The following is a 19,357-nucleotide window of genomic DNA, read 5'->3' as shown; positions in this document are numbered from 1 at the left end:
TAACTTACGCCATAGAAAGCATAGGAACAAATCAGAATTTCGTGGTATTATTTCAATGAAGTGTTTGTTTTGTCCTAGAAGGATCTGCTCGCAGGTAAAACCTCCGAATGTGTGATTTTTCTATTGCAGCATTTATTCAATTTTCGGAAAGATAGATTCCAATAATAAAATATGCAACTGTGTGATGCATGTGAATAAATGTAGATTATGAAATAGAATTAAATTGTTGTATGTTGTTTGTGCAAAAGGTTTTATCTATATATTAGCTATATATCATGATGAATCACATTTCACCACAAAATTAAGACCAATATGTTTCTTAAATATATTAATTTCTTTTTGTGTGTATGGATAAGCGTGCTATATTTGAGGATTTCAAAACAAACAACTTAGCATAATACTTTTGTATATTTTGTAGTGGTGATTAATTCCTTTCATCATTTTTTAATGCAAGTTAGTTCTCACAAGAATTTATTAACTCAAAATATTCATAACTGTCGACGATTGTTTCAAACTAGAAAAACAACACTCTTAATCTTATATATTGAGAACATACGCCTGTAACAATTTTGTTTATTCGTAAGAATTTTGGTGAGGGTAACAGTCGTACAACTCATGATAACCTGTCGTTAACCAGAAATATGCTGCAGATGGCATGATTAAAAGTTTCCCTAAATAAACATATGAAAAATGTGTCACATGATATGGCAAAGAAGTATCTCATGTGTTTGAGGATAGAAAAGAGTTTCCAATCTGAATCTGGAAAGAATCTTGAAAGAAGAAACACATTTTCTAATGCCAAATTACGTGAATACATGGAAAAATAAAAAATGCAGAATAAAATATTTAATCAAAAGTTAAATTAATAAAAGAATCAATTCGAGCATTTTGTTTACTTTATTTCACGTTTTCGCTCCTCCACCAAAAGAAAGAATATATATTGCTGGTGATTTGGATGTGTAGGTTAACATGATTTAGACATGAGAAAAGTGTGTAAGTAGCTCAGTAGAAGTAAACCTCATACAAAGTATTTTCATCTAATAATAGAGTAGGGCGCCATTTTAAATTTTCTAATATATCGGTAAACACTATATTTTAAAAACGCTAGAAAATTATCCAGTTAAGTAGAAAAATAAGTTATCTTTCCTTTAGTAAAAGTTATTTGTTATATATTTGTTTTTGACAACTTTTCCGAATCTATGTATACAGTAATACAAACCCGATTTTTTTTTTGTAAAACGAATAAATTGATTGGATTTTACGTAAATGAAAAAATAAAACAAAGCTTTAAAAATTGACGTTTAATTTTTTTATTGTAAAACGGATAAATTGATTACATGTGACGTCAATGAAATAAAATACCGCAGTTTTTTTTTCTGTAAAACGAATAAATTGATTACATGTGACGTCAATGAAATAAAATACCGCAGTTTTTTTTTCTGTAAAACGAATAAATTGATTACATGTGACGTCAATGAAATAAAATACCGCAATCTGAATCTGGAAAGAATATTCAACGAAGAAACACATTTTTAATGCCAAATTACGTGAATACATGGAAAAAATAAAAAAAATATTTTATTCATGAATAGCTTTACATAATTTTATTCATGAATAGCTTTACATCATTTTATTCATGAATAGCTTTACATCATTTTATTCATGAATATCTTGACATCATTTTGTTCATGAATAGCTTTATATCATTTTATTCATGAATAGGTTGATATCATTTTATTTATGAATAGCTTGACATCATTTTCTTCTATGAATAGCTTGACATCATTTTGTTCATGAATTGCTTGACATTATTTTATTCATGAATAGCTTGACATCATTTTCTTCATAAATACCTTGACATCATTTTCTTCTATGAATAGCTTGACATCATTTTCTTCATGAATAGTTTGACATCATTTTATTCATGAATAGCTTGGCATCATTTTCTTCATGAATAGCTTGACATCATTTTGTTCATGAATAGCTTGACATCATTTTATTCATGAATAGCTGGACATCATTTTATTCATGAATAGCTTGACATCATTTTATTCATGAATAGCTTGACATCATTTTATTCATGAATAGCTTGACATCATTTTATTCATTAAAAGCTTGACATCATTTTGTTCATGAATAGTTTGACATAATTTTCTTCATGAATAGCTTGACATCATTTTATTCATGAATACCTTGACATCATTTTATTCATTAAAAGCTTGACATCATTTTATTCATGAATAGCTTGACATTATTTTGTTCATGAATAACTTGACATCATTTTATTCATGAATAGCTTGACATCATTTTATTCATGAATAGCTTGACATCATTTTATTCATAAATACCTTGACATAATTTTATTCATGAATAGCTTGACATCATTTTATTCATGAATACCTTGACATAATTTTATTCATGAATAGCTTGACATCATTTTCTTCATAAATACCTTGACATAATTTTATTCATGAATAGCTTGACATCATTTTCTTCATAAATACCTTGACATAATTTTAATCATGAATAGCTTGACATCATTTTCTTCATAAATACCTTGACATAATTTTATTCATGAATAGCTGGACATCATTTTCTTCATAAATTCCTTGACATCATTTTCTTCATGAATAGCTTGACATCATTTTATTCATGAATAGCTTGACATCATTTTGTTCATGAATAGCTTGACAATATTTTATTCATGAATAGCTTGACATCATTTTATTCTTGAATATCTTGGCATCATTTTCTTCATGAATAGATTGACATCATTTTATTCATTAATAGCTTGACATCATTTTATTCATGAATAGCTTGACATCATTTTGGTCATGAATAGCTTCACATCATTTTATTCATAAATATCTTGACATCATTTTCCTCATGAATAGTTTGACATCATTTTCTATTCGGTTTCGTTGGAACACATTACTGGATTAAAAGGATATTTGTTTGCATTACATCAAAACTGTTGCATGTCAGTATATCAAGGAAATCACAAAACATGAGGGTGAGGGTTCGAAATTCAGGGAAAAACTATCACATTGACGATTAACAGGTGCTATTTCATCTGAGCACATTCAAATGAACAGAACAGGCACAAAGATGCAACATCCCGGCAATGAATATGTATATATTTTTTATATGTATGCATATATATATTTTTATATGTATGCATATGTATATATTTTTATATGTATGCATATGTATATATTTTTATATGTATGCATATGTATATATTTTTATATGTATGCATATGTATATATTTTTATATGTATGCATATGTATATATTTTTTATATGTATGCATATGTATATATTTTTATATGTATGCATATGTATATATTTTTTATGTGTATGCATATGTATATATTTTTTATATGTATGCATATGTATATATTTTTATTTGTATGCATATGTATATATTTTTATATGTATGCATATGTATATATTTTTATATGTATGCATATGTATATATTTTATATATATGCATATGTATATATTTTTTATACATATGCATATTTACATATATTTTATATGTATGCATATATATATATTTTTTATATGTATGCATATGTATATGTTTTTATATGTATGCATATGTATATATTTTTTATATATATGTATTCATATGTATATATTTTTTATATGTATGCATATATATATATTTATATGTATGCATATGTATATATTTTTATATGTATGCATATGTACATATATATTTATATGTATGCATATGTATATATTTTTTATATGTCTGCTTATGTATATATTTTATATGTATGCATATGTATACATTTTTTATATGTATGCATATGTATATATTTTTATATGGATGCATATGTATATATTTTTTATATGTATGCATATGTATATATTTTTATATGTATATATATATGTATGCAGATGTATATTTTTTATATGTATGCATATTTATATATTTTTTATATGTATGAATCTGTATATATTTTTATATGTATGAATATGTATATATTATTATATGTATGCGTATGTATATATTTTTATATGTTTGCATTTGTATATATTTTTATATGTATGCATATGTATATATTTTTTATATATATGCATATGTATATATTTTTTATATGTATGCATATGTATATAGGTTTATATGTATGCATATGTATATATTTTTATATGTATGCATATGTATATATTTTTATATGTATATATATATATATGTATGCATATGTATATTTTTTTATATGTATGCATATGTATATATTTTTATATGTATGCATATGTATATATTTTTATATGTATACATATGTATATATTTTTATATGTATGAATCTGTATATATTTTTATATGTATGAATATGTATATATTATTATATGTATGCGTATGTATATATTTTTATATGTTTGCATTTGTATATGTTTTACATGTATACATATGTATATATTTTTTATATATATGCATATGTATATATTTTTTATATGTATGCATATGTATATATTTTTATATGCATTCATATATATATATTTTTATATGTATGCATATATATTTTCATATGTATGCATATGTATACATACATTTTTATATGTATTCATATGTATATATTTATATATGTATGCATATGTATATATTTTTTATATGTATGCATATGTATATATTTTTATATGTATGCATATGTATATATTTTTGATATGTATGCATATGTATATATTTTTATATGTATGCATATGTATATATTTTTTATATGTATGCATATGTATATATTTTTTGTATGTATGCATATGTATATATTTTTGATATGTATGCATATGTATATTTTTATATGTATGCATATGCATATATTTTTATATGTATGCATATGCATATATTTTTATATGTATGCATATAGATATATTTTTATATGTATGCATGTGTATATATGTTTTATATGCATTCAGATGTATATATTTTTTATATGTATGCATATGTATAGATTTTTTATATGTACGAATATGTATATATTTTTTATATGTATGCATATGTATATATTTTTATATGTATGCATATGTATAAATTTTTATATGTATGCATATGTATATATTTTTATACATATGCATATTTATATATTTTTATATGTATTAATATGTATATCTTTTTTATATGTATGCATATGTACATATATATTTATATGTATGCATATGTATATATTTTTATATGTATGCATATGTATATATTTTTATATGTATATATATTTTTAGATGCATGCATGTGTATATATTTTTTATTTGTATGCATATGTATATATGTTTATATGTATGCATATGTATATATGTTTATATGTATGCATATGTATATATTTTTATATGTATGCATATGTATATATTTTTATATGTATTCATATGTATATTTGTTTATATGTATGCATATATATATATATTTATATGTATGCATATGTATATATTTTTATATATATGCATATGTATATATTTTTATATGTATGCATATGTATATTTTTTATATGTATGCATATGTATATATTTTTTATATGTATGCATATGTATATATTTTTATATGTATGCATATGTATATATTTTTATATGTATGAATCTGTATATATTATTATATGTATGCATATGTATATATTATTATATGTATGCATATGTATATATTATTATATGTATGCATATGTATATATTTTTATATGTTTGCATATGTATATATGTTTTATATGTATGAATCTGTATATATTATTATATGTATTCATATGTATATAATTTTTTTATGTATGCATATGTATATATTTTTATATGTATGCGTATGTATATATTTTTTATATATATGCATATGTATATATTTTTATATGTATGCATATGTATATATTTTTATATGTATGAATCTGTATATATATTTTATATGTATGGATATGTATATATTATTATACGTATGCGTATGTATATATTTTTATATGTTTGCATTTGTATATATTTTTATATGTATGCATATGTATATATTTTTTATATATATGCATATGTATATATTTTGTATATGTATGCATATATATATTTTCATATGTATGCATATGTATATATTTTTATATGGATTCATATGTATATATTTATATATGTATGCATATATATTTTTATATGTATGCATATGTATACATTTTTATACATATGCATATTTATATATTTTTATATCTATTAATATGTATATATTTTTATATGTATGCATATGTATATATTTTTATATGTATGCATATGTATATATTTTTATATTTTTATATGTATATATATTTTTAGATGCATGCATGTGTATATATTTTTTATATGTATGCATATGTATATATGTTTATATGTAGGCATATGTATATATTGTTATATGTATGCATTGTTATATGTATGCATATGTATATTTTTTTATATGTATGCATATGTTTACATTTTTTATATGTATGCATATGTATATATTTTTCATATGTAGGCATATGTATATATTTTTATATGTATGCATATGTATACATTTTTTATATGTATGCATATGTATATATTTTTATATGTATTCATATGTATATATTTTTTATATGTATGCATATGTATATTTTTTATATGTATGCATATGTATATATTTTTTATATGTATGCATATGTATATATTTTTATATGTATGCATATGTATATATTTTTATATGTATGAATCTGTATATATTATTATATGTATGCATATGTATATATTATTATATGTATGCATATGTATATATTATTATATGTATGCATATGTATATATTTTTATATGTTTGCATATGTATATATGTTTTATATGTATGCATATGTATATATGTTTTATATGTATGCATATGTATATATTTTATATGTATTCATATGTATATATTTTTTATATGTATGCATATGTATATATTTTTATATGTATGCATGTGTACATATTTTTATATGTATTCATATGTATATATTTTTTATATGTATGCATACGTATATATTTTCATGTTTGTTTTCATTTTACAAAACATTGAAAACTTTCTGTAGCAGTGTAAAAGAATAGATAATGTTGAGTCTTATCGTTTTCATCTTGCCTTAGATAATGTTGTATGTGTTTTCTTTGCATCTTATCGTTTTCATCTTGCCTTAGATAATGTTGTATGTTTTTTCTTTGCATCTTATCGTTTTCATGTTGCTTTAGATAATGTGTTATGGATGTTTTTTCTTTGCATCTTATCGTTTTCATCTTGCCTTAGATAATGTTGTATGTTTTTTCTTTGCATCTTATCGTTTTCATGTTGCTTTAGATAATGTGTTATGGATGTTTTTTCTTTGCATCTTATCGTTTTCATCTTGCCTTAGATAATGTTGTATGTTTTTTCTTTGCATCTTATCGTTTTCATGTTGCTTTAGATAATGAGTTATGGATGTTTTTTCTTTGCATATTATCGTTTTCATCTTGCCTTAGATAATGTTGTATGTTTTTTCTTTGCATCTTATCGTTTTCATGTTGCTTTAGATAATGTGTTATGGATGTTTTTTCTTTGCATATTATCGTTTTCATCTTGCCTTAGATAATGTTGTATGTTTTTTCTTTGCATCTTATCGTTTTCATGTTGCTTAAGATAATGTGTCATGGATGTTTTTTCTTTGCATATTATCGTTTTCATCTTGCCTTAGATAATGTTGTATGTTTTTTCTTTGCATCTTATCGTTTTCATCTTGCCTTAGATAATGTTGTATGGATGTTTTTTCTTTGCATCTTATCGTTTTAATCTTGCCTTAGATAATGTGTTATGGATGTTTTTTCTTTGCATCTTATCGTTTTCATCTTGCCTTAGATAATGTTGTATTTTTTTTCTTTGCATCTTATCGTATTCATCTTGACTTACATAATGTTGTATGAATGTTTTTTCTTTGCATCTTATCGTTTTCATCTTGCCTTAGATAATGTTGTATGGATGTTTTTTCTTTGCATCTTATCGTTTTAGTTGCTGTCAGTTTAAGGGAGTGCGGACAGTACAACTCAGGCTATGGCAACATAATCGTAAGGAATTGACAATTTTCATATGCATCGAAATATAAATTGAATGAGATTAAAAAAATAATTAGAAATATAAATTGAATAAGATTATAAAAATAATTAGAAATATAAATTGAATAAGATTATAAAATAATTAGAAATATAAATTGAATAAGATTATAAAAATAATTAGAAATATTAATTGAATAAGATTATAAAAATAATTAGAAATATAAATTGAATAAGATTATAAAAATAATTACAAATATAAATTCAATAAGATTATAAAATAATTAGAAATATAAATTGAATAAGATTATAAAAATAATTAGAAATATAAATTGAATAAGATTATAAAATTATTAGAAATATAAATTGAATAAGATTATAAAAATAATTAGAAATATAAATTGAATAAGGTTATAAAAATAATTAGAAATATAAATTGAATAAGATTATAAAAATAATTAGAAATATAAATTGAATAAGATTATAAAAATAATTAGAAATATAAATTCAATAAGATTATAAAAATTATTAGAAATATAAATTGAATAAGTTTATAAAATAATTAGAAATATAAATTGAATAAGATTATAAAAATAATTAGAAATATAAATTGAATAAGATTATAAAATAATTAGAAATATAAATTGAATAAGATTATAAAAATAATTAAAAATATAAATTGAATAAGATTATAAAATTATTAGAAATATAAATTGAATAAGATTATAAAAATAATTAGAAATATAAATTGAATAAGATTATAAAAATAATTATAAATATAAATTGGATAAGATTATAAAAATAATTATAAATATGAATTGAATAAGATTATAACAATAATTATAAATATAAATTGAATAAGTTTATAAAAATAATTATAAATATAAAATGAACAAGATTATAAAATAATTATAAATATAAATTGAATAAGATTATAAAATAATTAGAAATATAAATTGAATAAGATTATAAATATAATTATAAATATAAATTGAATAAGATTATAAAAATAATTAGAAATATAAATTGAATAAGTTTATAAAATAATTAGAAATATAAATTGAATAAGTTTATAAAATAATTATAAATATAAATTGAATAAGTTTATAAAAATAATTATAAATATAAATTGAATAAGATTATAAAATAATTATAAATATAAATTCAATAAGATTATAAAAACAATTATAAATATAAATTGAATAAGATTATAAAATAATTAGAAATATAAATTGAATAAGATTATAAAAATAATTATAAATATAAATTGAATAAGTTTATAAAAATAATTAGAAATATAAATTGAATAAGATTATAAAAATAATTAGAAATATAAATTGAATAAGTTTATAAAATAATTATAAATATAAATTGAATAAGGTTATAAAATAATTAGAAATATAAATTGAATAAGATTATAAAATAATTAGAAATATAAATTGAATAAGATTATAAAAATAATTAGAAATATAAATTCAATAGGATTATAAAATAATTAGAAATATAAATTGAATAAGATTATAAAAATAATTAGAAATATAAATTGAATAAGATTATAAAAATAATTAGAAATATAAATTGAATAAGGTTATAAAAATAATTATAAATATAAATTGGATAAGATTATAAAAATAATTATAAATATGAATTGAATAAGATTATAAAAATAATTATAAATATAAATTGAATAAGTTTATAAAAATAATTATAAATATAAAATGAATAAGATTATAATATAATTATAAATATAATTTGAATAAGATTATAAAATAATTATAAATATAAATTGAATAAGATTATAAAATAATTATAAATATGAATTGAATAAGATTATAAAAATAATTAGAAATATAAATTGAATAAGTTTATAAAATAATCATTAATATAAATTGAAAAAGATTATAAAATAATTAGAAATATAAATTGAATAAGTTTATGAAAATAATTATAAATATAAATTGAATAAGATTATAAAATAATTATAAATATATATTGAATAAGGTTATAAAAACAATTATAAATATAAATTGAATAAGATAATAAAAATAATTAGAAATATTAATTGAATAAGATTATAAAATTATTAGAAATATAAATTGAATAAGATTATAAAAATAATTAGAAATATAAATTGAATAAGGGTATAAAAATAATTAGAAATATAAATTGGATAAGATTATAAAAATAATTATAAATATGAATTGAATAAGATTATAAAAATAATTATAAATATAAATTGAATAAGTTTATAAAAATAATTATAAATATAAAAGAATAAGATTATAAAATAATTAGAAATATAAATTGAATAAGATTATAAAATAATTAGAAATATAAATTGAATAAGATTATAAAAATAATTATAAATATAAATTGAATAAGTTTATAAAAATAATTAGAAATATAAATTGAATAAGTTTATAAAATAATTAGAAATATAAATTGAATAAGATTATAAAATAATTAGAAATATAAATTGAATAATTTTATAAAAATAATTATAAATATAAATTGAATAAGATTATAAAATAATTATAATTATAAATGTAATAAGGTTATAAAAACAGTTATAAATATAAATTGAATAAGATTATAAAAATAATTAGAAATATACATTGAATAGGTTTATAAAAATAATTAGAAATATAACTTGATTAAGGTTATAAAAATAATTATAAATATAAATTGAATAAGATTATAAAAATAATTAGAAGTATAAATTGAATAAGTTTATAAAATAATTATAAATATAAATTTAATAAGGTTATAAAATAATTAGAAATATAAATTGAATAAGATTATAAAAATAATTAGAAATATAAATTGAATAAGATTATAAAAATAATTAGAAATATAAATTCAATAAGATTATAAAATAATTAGAAATATAAATTGAATAAGATTATAAAAATAATTAGAAATATAAATTGAATAAGATTATAAAAATAATTAGAAATATAAATTGAATAAGGTTATAAAAATAATTATAAATAAAAATTGGATAAGATTATAAAAATAATTATAAATATGAATTGAATAAGATTATAAAAATAATTATAAATATAAATTGAATAAGTTTATAAAAATAATTATAAATATAAAATGAATAAGATTATAAAATAATTATAAATATAAATTGAATAAGATTATAAAATAATTATAAATATAAATTGAATAAGATTATAAAAATAATTATAAATATAAATTGAATAAGATTATAAAAATAATTAGAAATATAAATTGAATAAGTTTATAAAATAATTAGAAATATAAATTGAAAAAGATTATAAAATAATTAGAAATATAAATTGAATAAGTTTATGAAAATAATTATAAATATAAATTGAATAAGATTATAAAATAATTATAAATATATATTGAACAAGGTTATAAAAACAATTATAAATATAAATTGAATAAGATTATAAAAATAATTAGAAATATTAATTGAATAAGATTATAAAATTATTAGAAATATAAATTAAATAAGATTATAAAAATAATTAGAAATATAAATTGAATAAGGGTATAAAAATAATTAGAAATATAAATTGGATAAGATTATAAAAATAATTATAAATATGAATTGAATAAGATTATAAAAATAATTATAAATATAAATTGAATAAGTTTATAAAAATAATTATAAATATAAAAGAATAAGATTATAAAATAATTAGAAATATAAATTGAATAAGATTATAAAATAATTAGAAATATAAATTGAATAAGATTATAAAAATAATTATAAATATAAATTTAATAAGTTTATAAAAATAATTAGAAATATAAATTGAATAAGTTTATAAAATAATTAGAAATATAAATTGAATAAGATTATAAAATAATTATAAATATAAATTGAATAAGATTATAAAAATAATTAGAAATATAAATTGAATAAGATTATAAAATAATTAGAAATATAAATTGAATAAGATTATAAAAATTATTAGAAATATTAATTGAATAAGATTATAAAAATAATTAGAAATATAAATTGAATAAGATTATAAAAATAATTACAAATATAAATTCAATAAGATTATAAAATAATTAGAAATATAAATTGAATAAGATTATAAAAATAATTAGAAATATAAATTGAATAAGATTATAAAATTATTAGAAATATAAATTGAATAAGATTATAAAAATAATTAGAAATATAAATTGAATAAGGTTATAAAAATAATTAGAAATATAAATTGAATAAGATTATAAAAATAATTAGAAATATAAATTGAATAAGATTATAAAAATAATTAGAAATATAAAATCAATAAGATTAAAAAAATTATTAGAAATATAAATTGAATAAGATTATAAAAATAATAAGAAATATAAATTGAATAAGATTATAAAAATAATTAGAAATATAAATTGAATAAGATTATAAAATAATTAGAAATATAAATTGAATAAGATTACAAAAATAATTAGAAATATAAATTGAATAAGATTATAAAATTATTAGAAATATAAATTGAATAAGATTATAAAAATAATTAGAAATATAAATTGAATAAGATTATAAAAATAATAATAAATATAAATTGGATAAGATTTTAAAAATAATTATAAATATGAATTGAATAAGATTATAACAATAATTATAAATATAAATTGAATAAGTTTATAAAAATAATTATAAATATAAAATGAACAAGATTATAAAATAATTATAAATATAAATTGAATAAGATTATAAAATAATTAGAAATATAAATTGAATAAGATTATAAATATAATTATAAATATAAATTGAATAAGATTATAAAAATAATTAGAAATATAAATTGAATAAGTTTATAAAATAATCAGAAATATAAATTGAATAAGTTTATAAAATAATTATAAATATAAATTGAATAAGTTTATAAAAATAATTATAAATATAAATTGAATAAGATTATAAAATAATTATAAATATAAATTCAATAAGATTATAAAAACAATTATAAATATAAATTGAATAAGATTATAAAATAATTAGAAATATAAATTGAATAAGATTATAAAAATAATTATAAATATAAATTGAATAAGTTTATAAAAATAATTAGAAATATAAATTGAATAAGATTATAAAAATAATTAGAAATATAAATTGAATAAGTTTATAAAATAATTATAAATATAAATTGAATAAGGTTATAAAATAATTAGAAATATAAATTGAATAAGATTATAAAATAATTAGAAATATAAATTGAATAAGATTATAAAAATAATTAGAAATATAAATTCAATAAGGTTATAAAATAATTAGAAATATAAATTGAATAAGATTATAAAAATAATTAGAAATATAAATTGAATAAGATTATAAAAATAATTAGAAATATAAATTGAATAAGTTTATAAAATAATTATAAATATAAATTGAATAAGGTTATAAAATAATTAGAAATATAAATTGAATAAGATTATAAAATAATTAGAAATATAAATTGAATAAGATTATAAAAATAATTAGAAATATAAATTCAATAGGATTATAAAATAATTAGAAATATAAATTGAATAAGATTATAAAAATAATTAGAAATATAAATTGAATAAGATTATAAAAATAATTAGAAATATAAATTGAATAAGGTTATAAAAATAATTATAAATATAAATTGGATAAGATTATAAAAATAATTATAAATATGAATTGAATAAGATTATAAAAATAATTATAAATATAAATTGAATAAGTTTATAAAAATAATTATAAATATAAAATGAATAAGATTATAATATAATTATAAATATAATTTGAATAAGATTATAAAATAATTATAAATATAAATTGAATAAGATTATAAAATAATTATAAATATGAATTGAATAAGATTATAAAAATAATTATAAATATAAATTGAATAAGATTATAAAAATAATTAGAAATATAAATTGAATAAGTTTATAAAATAATCATTAATATAAATTGAAAAAGATTATAAAATAATTAGAAATATAAATTGAATAAGTTTATGAAAATAATTATAAATATAAATTGAATAAGATTATAAAATAATTATAAATATATATTGAATAAGGTTATAAAAACAATTATAAATATAAATTGAATAAGATAATAAAAATAATTAGAAATATTAATTGAATAAGATTATAAAATTATTAGAAATATAAATTGAATAAGATTATAAAAATAATTAGAAATATAAATTGAATAAGGGTATAAAAATAATTAGAAATATAAATTGGATAAGATTATAAAAATAATTATAAATATGAATTGAATAAGATTATAAAAATAATTATAAATATAAATTGAATAAGTTTATAAAAATAATTATAAATATAAAAGAATAAGATTATAAAATAATTAGAAATATAAATTGAATAAGATTATAAAATAATTAGAAATATAAATTGAATAAGATTATAAAAATAATTATAAATATAAATTGAATAAGTTTATAAAAATAATTAGAAATATAAATTGAATAAGTTTATAAAATAATTAGAAATATAAATTGAATAAGATTATAAAATAATTAGAAATATAAATTGAATAATTTTATAAAAATAATTATAAATATAAATTGAATAAGATTATAAAATAATTATAATTATAAATGTAATAAGGTTATAAAAACAGTTATAAATATAAATTGAATAAGATTATAAAAATAATTAGAAATATACATTGAATAGGTTTATAAAAATAATTAGAAATATAACTTGATTAAGGTTATAAAAATAATTATAAATATAAATTGAATAAGATTATAAAAATAATTAGAAGTATAAATTGAATAAGTTTATAAAATAATTATAAATATAAATTTAATAAGGTTATAAAATAATTAGAAATATAAATTGAATAAGATTATAAAAATAATTAGAAATATAAATTGAATAAGATTATAAAAATAATTAGAAATATAAATTCAATAAGATTATAAAATAATTAGAAATATAAATTGAATAAGATTATAAAAATAATTAGAAATATAAATTGAATAAGATTATAAAAATAATTAGAAATATAAATTGAATAAGGTTATAAAAATAATTATAAATAAAAATTGGATAAGATTATAAAAATAATTATAAATATGAATTGAATAAGATTATAAAAATAATTATAAATATAAATTGAATAAGTTTATAAAAATAATTATAAATATAAAATGAATAAGATTATAAAATAATTATAAATATAAATTGAATAAGATTATAAAATAATTATAAATATAAATTGAATAAGATTATAAAAATAATTATAAATATAAATTGAATAAGATTATAAAAATAATTAGAAATATAAATTGAATAAGTTTATAAAATAATTAGAAATATAAATTGAAAAAGATTATAAAATAATTAGAAATATAAATTGAATAAGTTTCTGAAAATAATTATAAATATAAATTGAATAAGATTATAAAATAATTATAAATATATATTGAATAAGGTTATAAAAACAATTATAAATATAAATTGAATAAGATTATAAAAATAATTAGAAATATTAATTGAATAAGATTATAAAATTATTAGAAATATAAATTAAATAAGATTATAAAAATAATTAGAAATATAAATTGAATAAGGGTATAAAAATAATTAGAAATATAAATTGGATAAGATTATAAAAATAATTATAAATATGAATTGAATAAGATTATAAAAATAATTATAAATATAAATTGAATAAGTTTATAAAAATAATTATAAATATAAAAGAATAAGATTATAAAATAATTAGAAATATAAATTGAATAAGATTATAAAATAATTAGAAATATAAATTGAATAAGATTATAAAAATAATTATAAATATAAATTTAATAAGTTTATAAAAATAATTAGAAATATAAATTGAATAAGTTTATAAAATAATTAGAAATATAAATTGAATAAGATTATAAAATAATTAGAAATATAAATTGAATAAGATTATAAAAATAATTAGAAATATAAATTGAATAAGATTATAAAATAATTAGAAATATAAATTGAATAAGATTATAAAAATAATTAGAAATATTAATTGAATAAGATTATAAAAATAATTAGAAATATAAATTGAATAAGATTATAAAAATAATTACAAATATAAATTCAATAAGATTATAAAATAATTAGAAATATAAATTGAATAAGATTATAAAAATAATTAGAAATATAAATTGAATAAGATTATAAAATTATTAGAAATATAAATTGAATAAGATTATAAAAATAATTAGAAATATAAATTGAATAAGGTTATAAAAATAATTAGAAATATAAATTGAATAAGATTATAAAAATAATTAGAAATATAAATTGAATAAGATTATAAAAATAATTAGAAATATAAATTCAATAAGATTATAAAAATTATTAGAAATATAAATTGAATAAGATTATAAAAATAATAAGAAATATAAATTGAATAAGATTATAAAAATAATTAGAAATATAAATTGAATAAGATTATAAAATAATTAGAAATATAAATTGAATAAGATTACAAAAATACTTAGAAATATAAATTGAATAAGATTATAAAATTATTAGAAATATAAATTGAATAAGATTATAAAAATAATTAGAAATATAAATTGAATAAGATTATAAAATAATTAGAAATATAAATTGAATAAGATTATAAAAATAATTAGAAATATTAATTGAATAAGATTATAAAAATAATTAGAAATATAAATTGAATAAGATTATAAAAATAATTACAAATATAAATTCAATAAGATTATAAAATAATTAGAAATATAAATTGAATAAGATTATAAAAATAATTAGAAATATAAATTGAATAAGATTATAAAATTATTAGAAATATAAATTGAATAAGATTATAAAAATAATTAGAAATATAAATTGAATAAGGTTATAAAAATAATTAGAAATATAAATTGAATAAGATTATAAAAATAATTAGAAATATAAATTGAATAAGATTATAAAAATAATTAGAAATATAAATTCAATAAGATTAAAAAAATTATTAGAAATATAAATTGAATAAGATTATAAAAATAATAAGAAATATAAATTGAATAAGATTATAAAAATAATTAGAAATATAAATTGAATAAGATTATAAAATAATTAGAAATATAAATTGAATAAGATTACGAAAATAATTAGAAATATAAATTGAATAAGATTATAAAATTATTAGAAATATAAATTGAATAAGATTATAAAAATAATTAGAAATATAAATTGAATAAGATTATAAAAATAATAATAAATATAAATTGGATAAGATTTTAAAAATAATTATAAATATGAATTGAATAAGATTATAACAATAATTATAAATATAAATTGAATAAGTTTATAAAAATAATTATAAATATAAAATGAACAAGATTATAAAATAATTATAAATATAAATTGAATAAGATTATAAAATAATTAGAAATATAAATTGAATAAGATTATAAATATAATTATAAATATAAATTGAATAAGATTATAAAAATAATTAGAAATATAAATTGAATAAGTTTATAAAATAATCAGAAATATAAATTGAATAAGTTTATAAAATAATTATAAATATAAATTGAATAAGTTTATAAAAATAATTATAAATATAAATTGAATAAGATTATAAAATAATTATAAATATAAATTCAATAAGATTATAAAAACAATTATAAATATAAATTGAATAAGATTATAAAATAATTAGAAATATAAATTGAATAAGATTATAAAAATAATTATAAATATAAATTGAATAAGTTTATAAAAATAATTAGAAATATAAATTGAATAAGATTATAAAAATAATTAGAAATATAAATTGAATAAGTTTATAAAATAATTATAAATATAAATTGAATAAGGTTATAAAATAATTAGAAATATAAATTGAATAAGATTATAAAATAATTAGAAATATAAATTGAATAAGATTATAAAAATAATTAGAAATATAAATTCAATAAGGTTATAAAATAATTAGAAATATAAATTGAATAAGATTATAAAAATAATTAGAAATATAAATTGAATAAGATTATAAAAATAATTAGAAATATAAATTGAATAAGGTTATCAAAATAATTATAAATATAAATTGGATAAGATTATAAAAATAATTATAAATATGAATTGAATAAGATTATAAAAATAATTATAAATATAAATTGAATAAGTTTATAAAAATAATTATAAATATAAAATGAATAAGATTATAAAATAATTATAAATATAAATTGAATAAGATTATAAAATAATTATAAATATAAATTGAATAAGATTATAAAAATAATTATAAATATAAATTGAATAAGATTATAAAAATAATTAGAAATATAAATTGAATAAGTTTATAAAATAATTAGAAATATAAATTGAATAAGTTTATAAAATAATTATAAATATAAATTGAATAAGTTTATAAAAATAATTATAAATATAAATTGAATAAGATTATAAAATAATTATAAATATAAATTCAATAAGATTATAAAAACAATTATAAATATAAATTGAATAAGATTATAAAATAATTAGAAATATAAATTGAATAAGATTATAAAAATAATTATAAATATAAATTGAATAAGTTTATAAAAATAATTAGAAATATAAATTGAATAAGATTATAAAAATAATTAGAAATATAAATTGAATAAGTTTATAAAATAATTATAAATATAAATTGAATAAGGTTATAAAATAATTAGAAATATAAATTGAATAAGATTATAAAATAATTAGAAATATAAATTGAATAAGATTATAAAAATAATTAGAAATATAAATTCAATAAGATTATAAAATAATTAGAAATATAAATTGAATAAGATTATAAAAATAATTAGAAATATAAATTGAATAAGATTATAAAAATAATTAGAAATATAAATTGAATAAGGTTATAAAAATAATTATAAATATAAATTAAATAAGATTATAAAAATAATTATAAATATGAATTGAATAAGATTATAAAAATAATTATAAATATAAATTGAATAAGTTTATAAAAATAATTATAAATATAAAATGAATAAGATTATAAAATAATTATAAATATAAATTGAATAAGATTATAAAATAATTATAAATATAAATTGAATAAGATTATAAAAATAATTATAAATATAAATTGAATAAGATTATAAAAATAATTAGAAATATAAATTGAATAAGTTTATAAAATAATTAGAAATATAAATTGAATAAGATTATAAAATAAGTAGAAATATAAATTGAATAAGTTTATGAAAATAATTATAAATATAAATTGAATAAGATTATAAAATAATTATAAATATATATTGAATAAGGTTATAAAAACAATTATAAATATAAATTGAATAAGATTATAAAAATAATTAGAAATATTAATTGAATAAGATTATAAAATTATTAGAAATATA

The sequence above is a fragment of the Euprymna scolopes genome, chromosome 46, assembly GCF_053919585.1.
Source record: "Euprymna scolopes isolate OS-2025 chromosome 46, ASM5391958v1, whole genome shotgun sequence".
In the NCBI taxonomy this organism is placed as follows: domain Eukaryota; kingdom Metazoa; phylum Mollusca; class Cephalopoda; order Sepiida; family Sepiolidae; genus Euprymna; species Euprymna scolopes.
The sequence above is the reverse complement of the archived record's forward strand: the minus strand, read 5'-3'. Positions refer to the sequence as shown.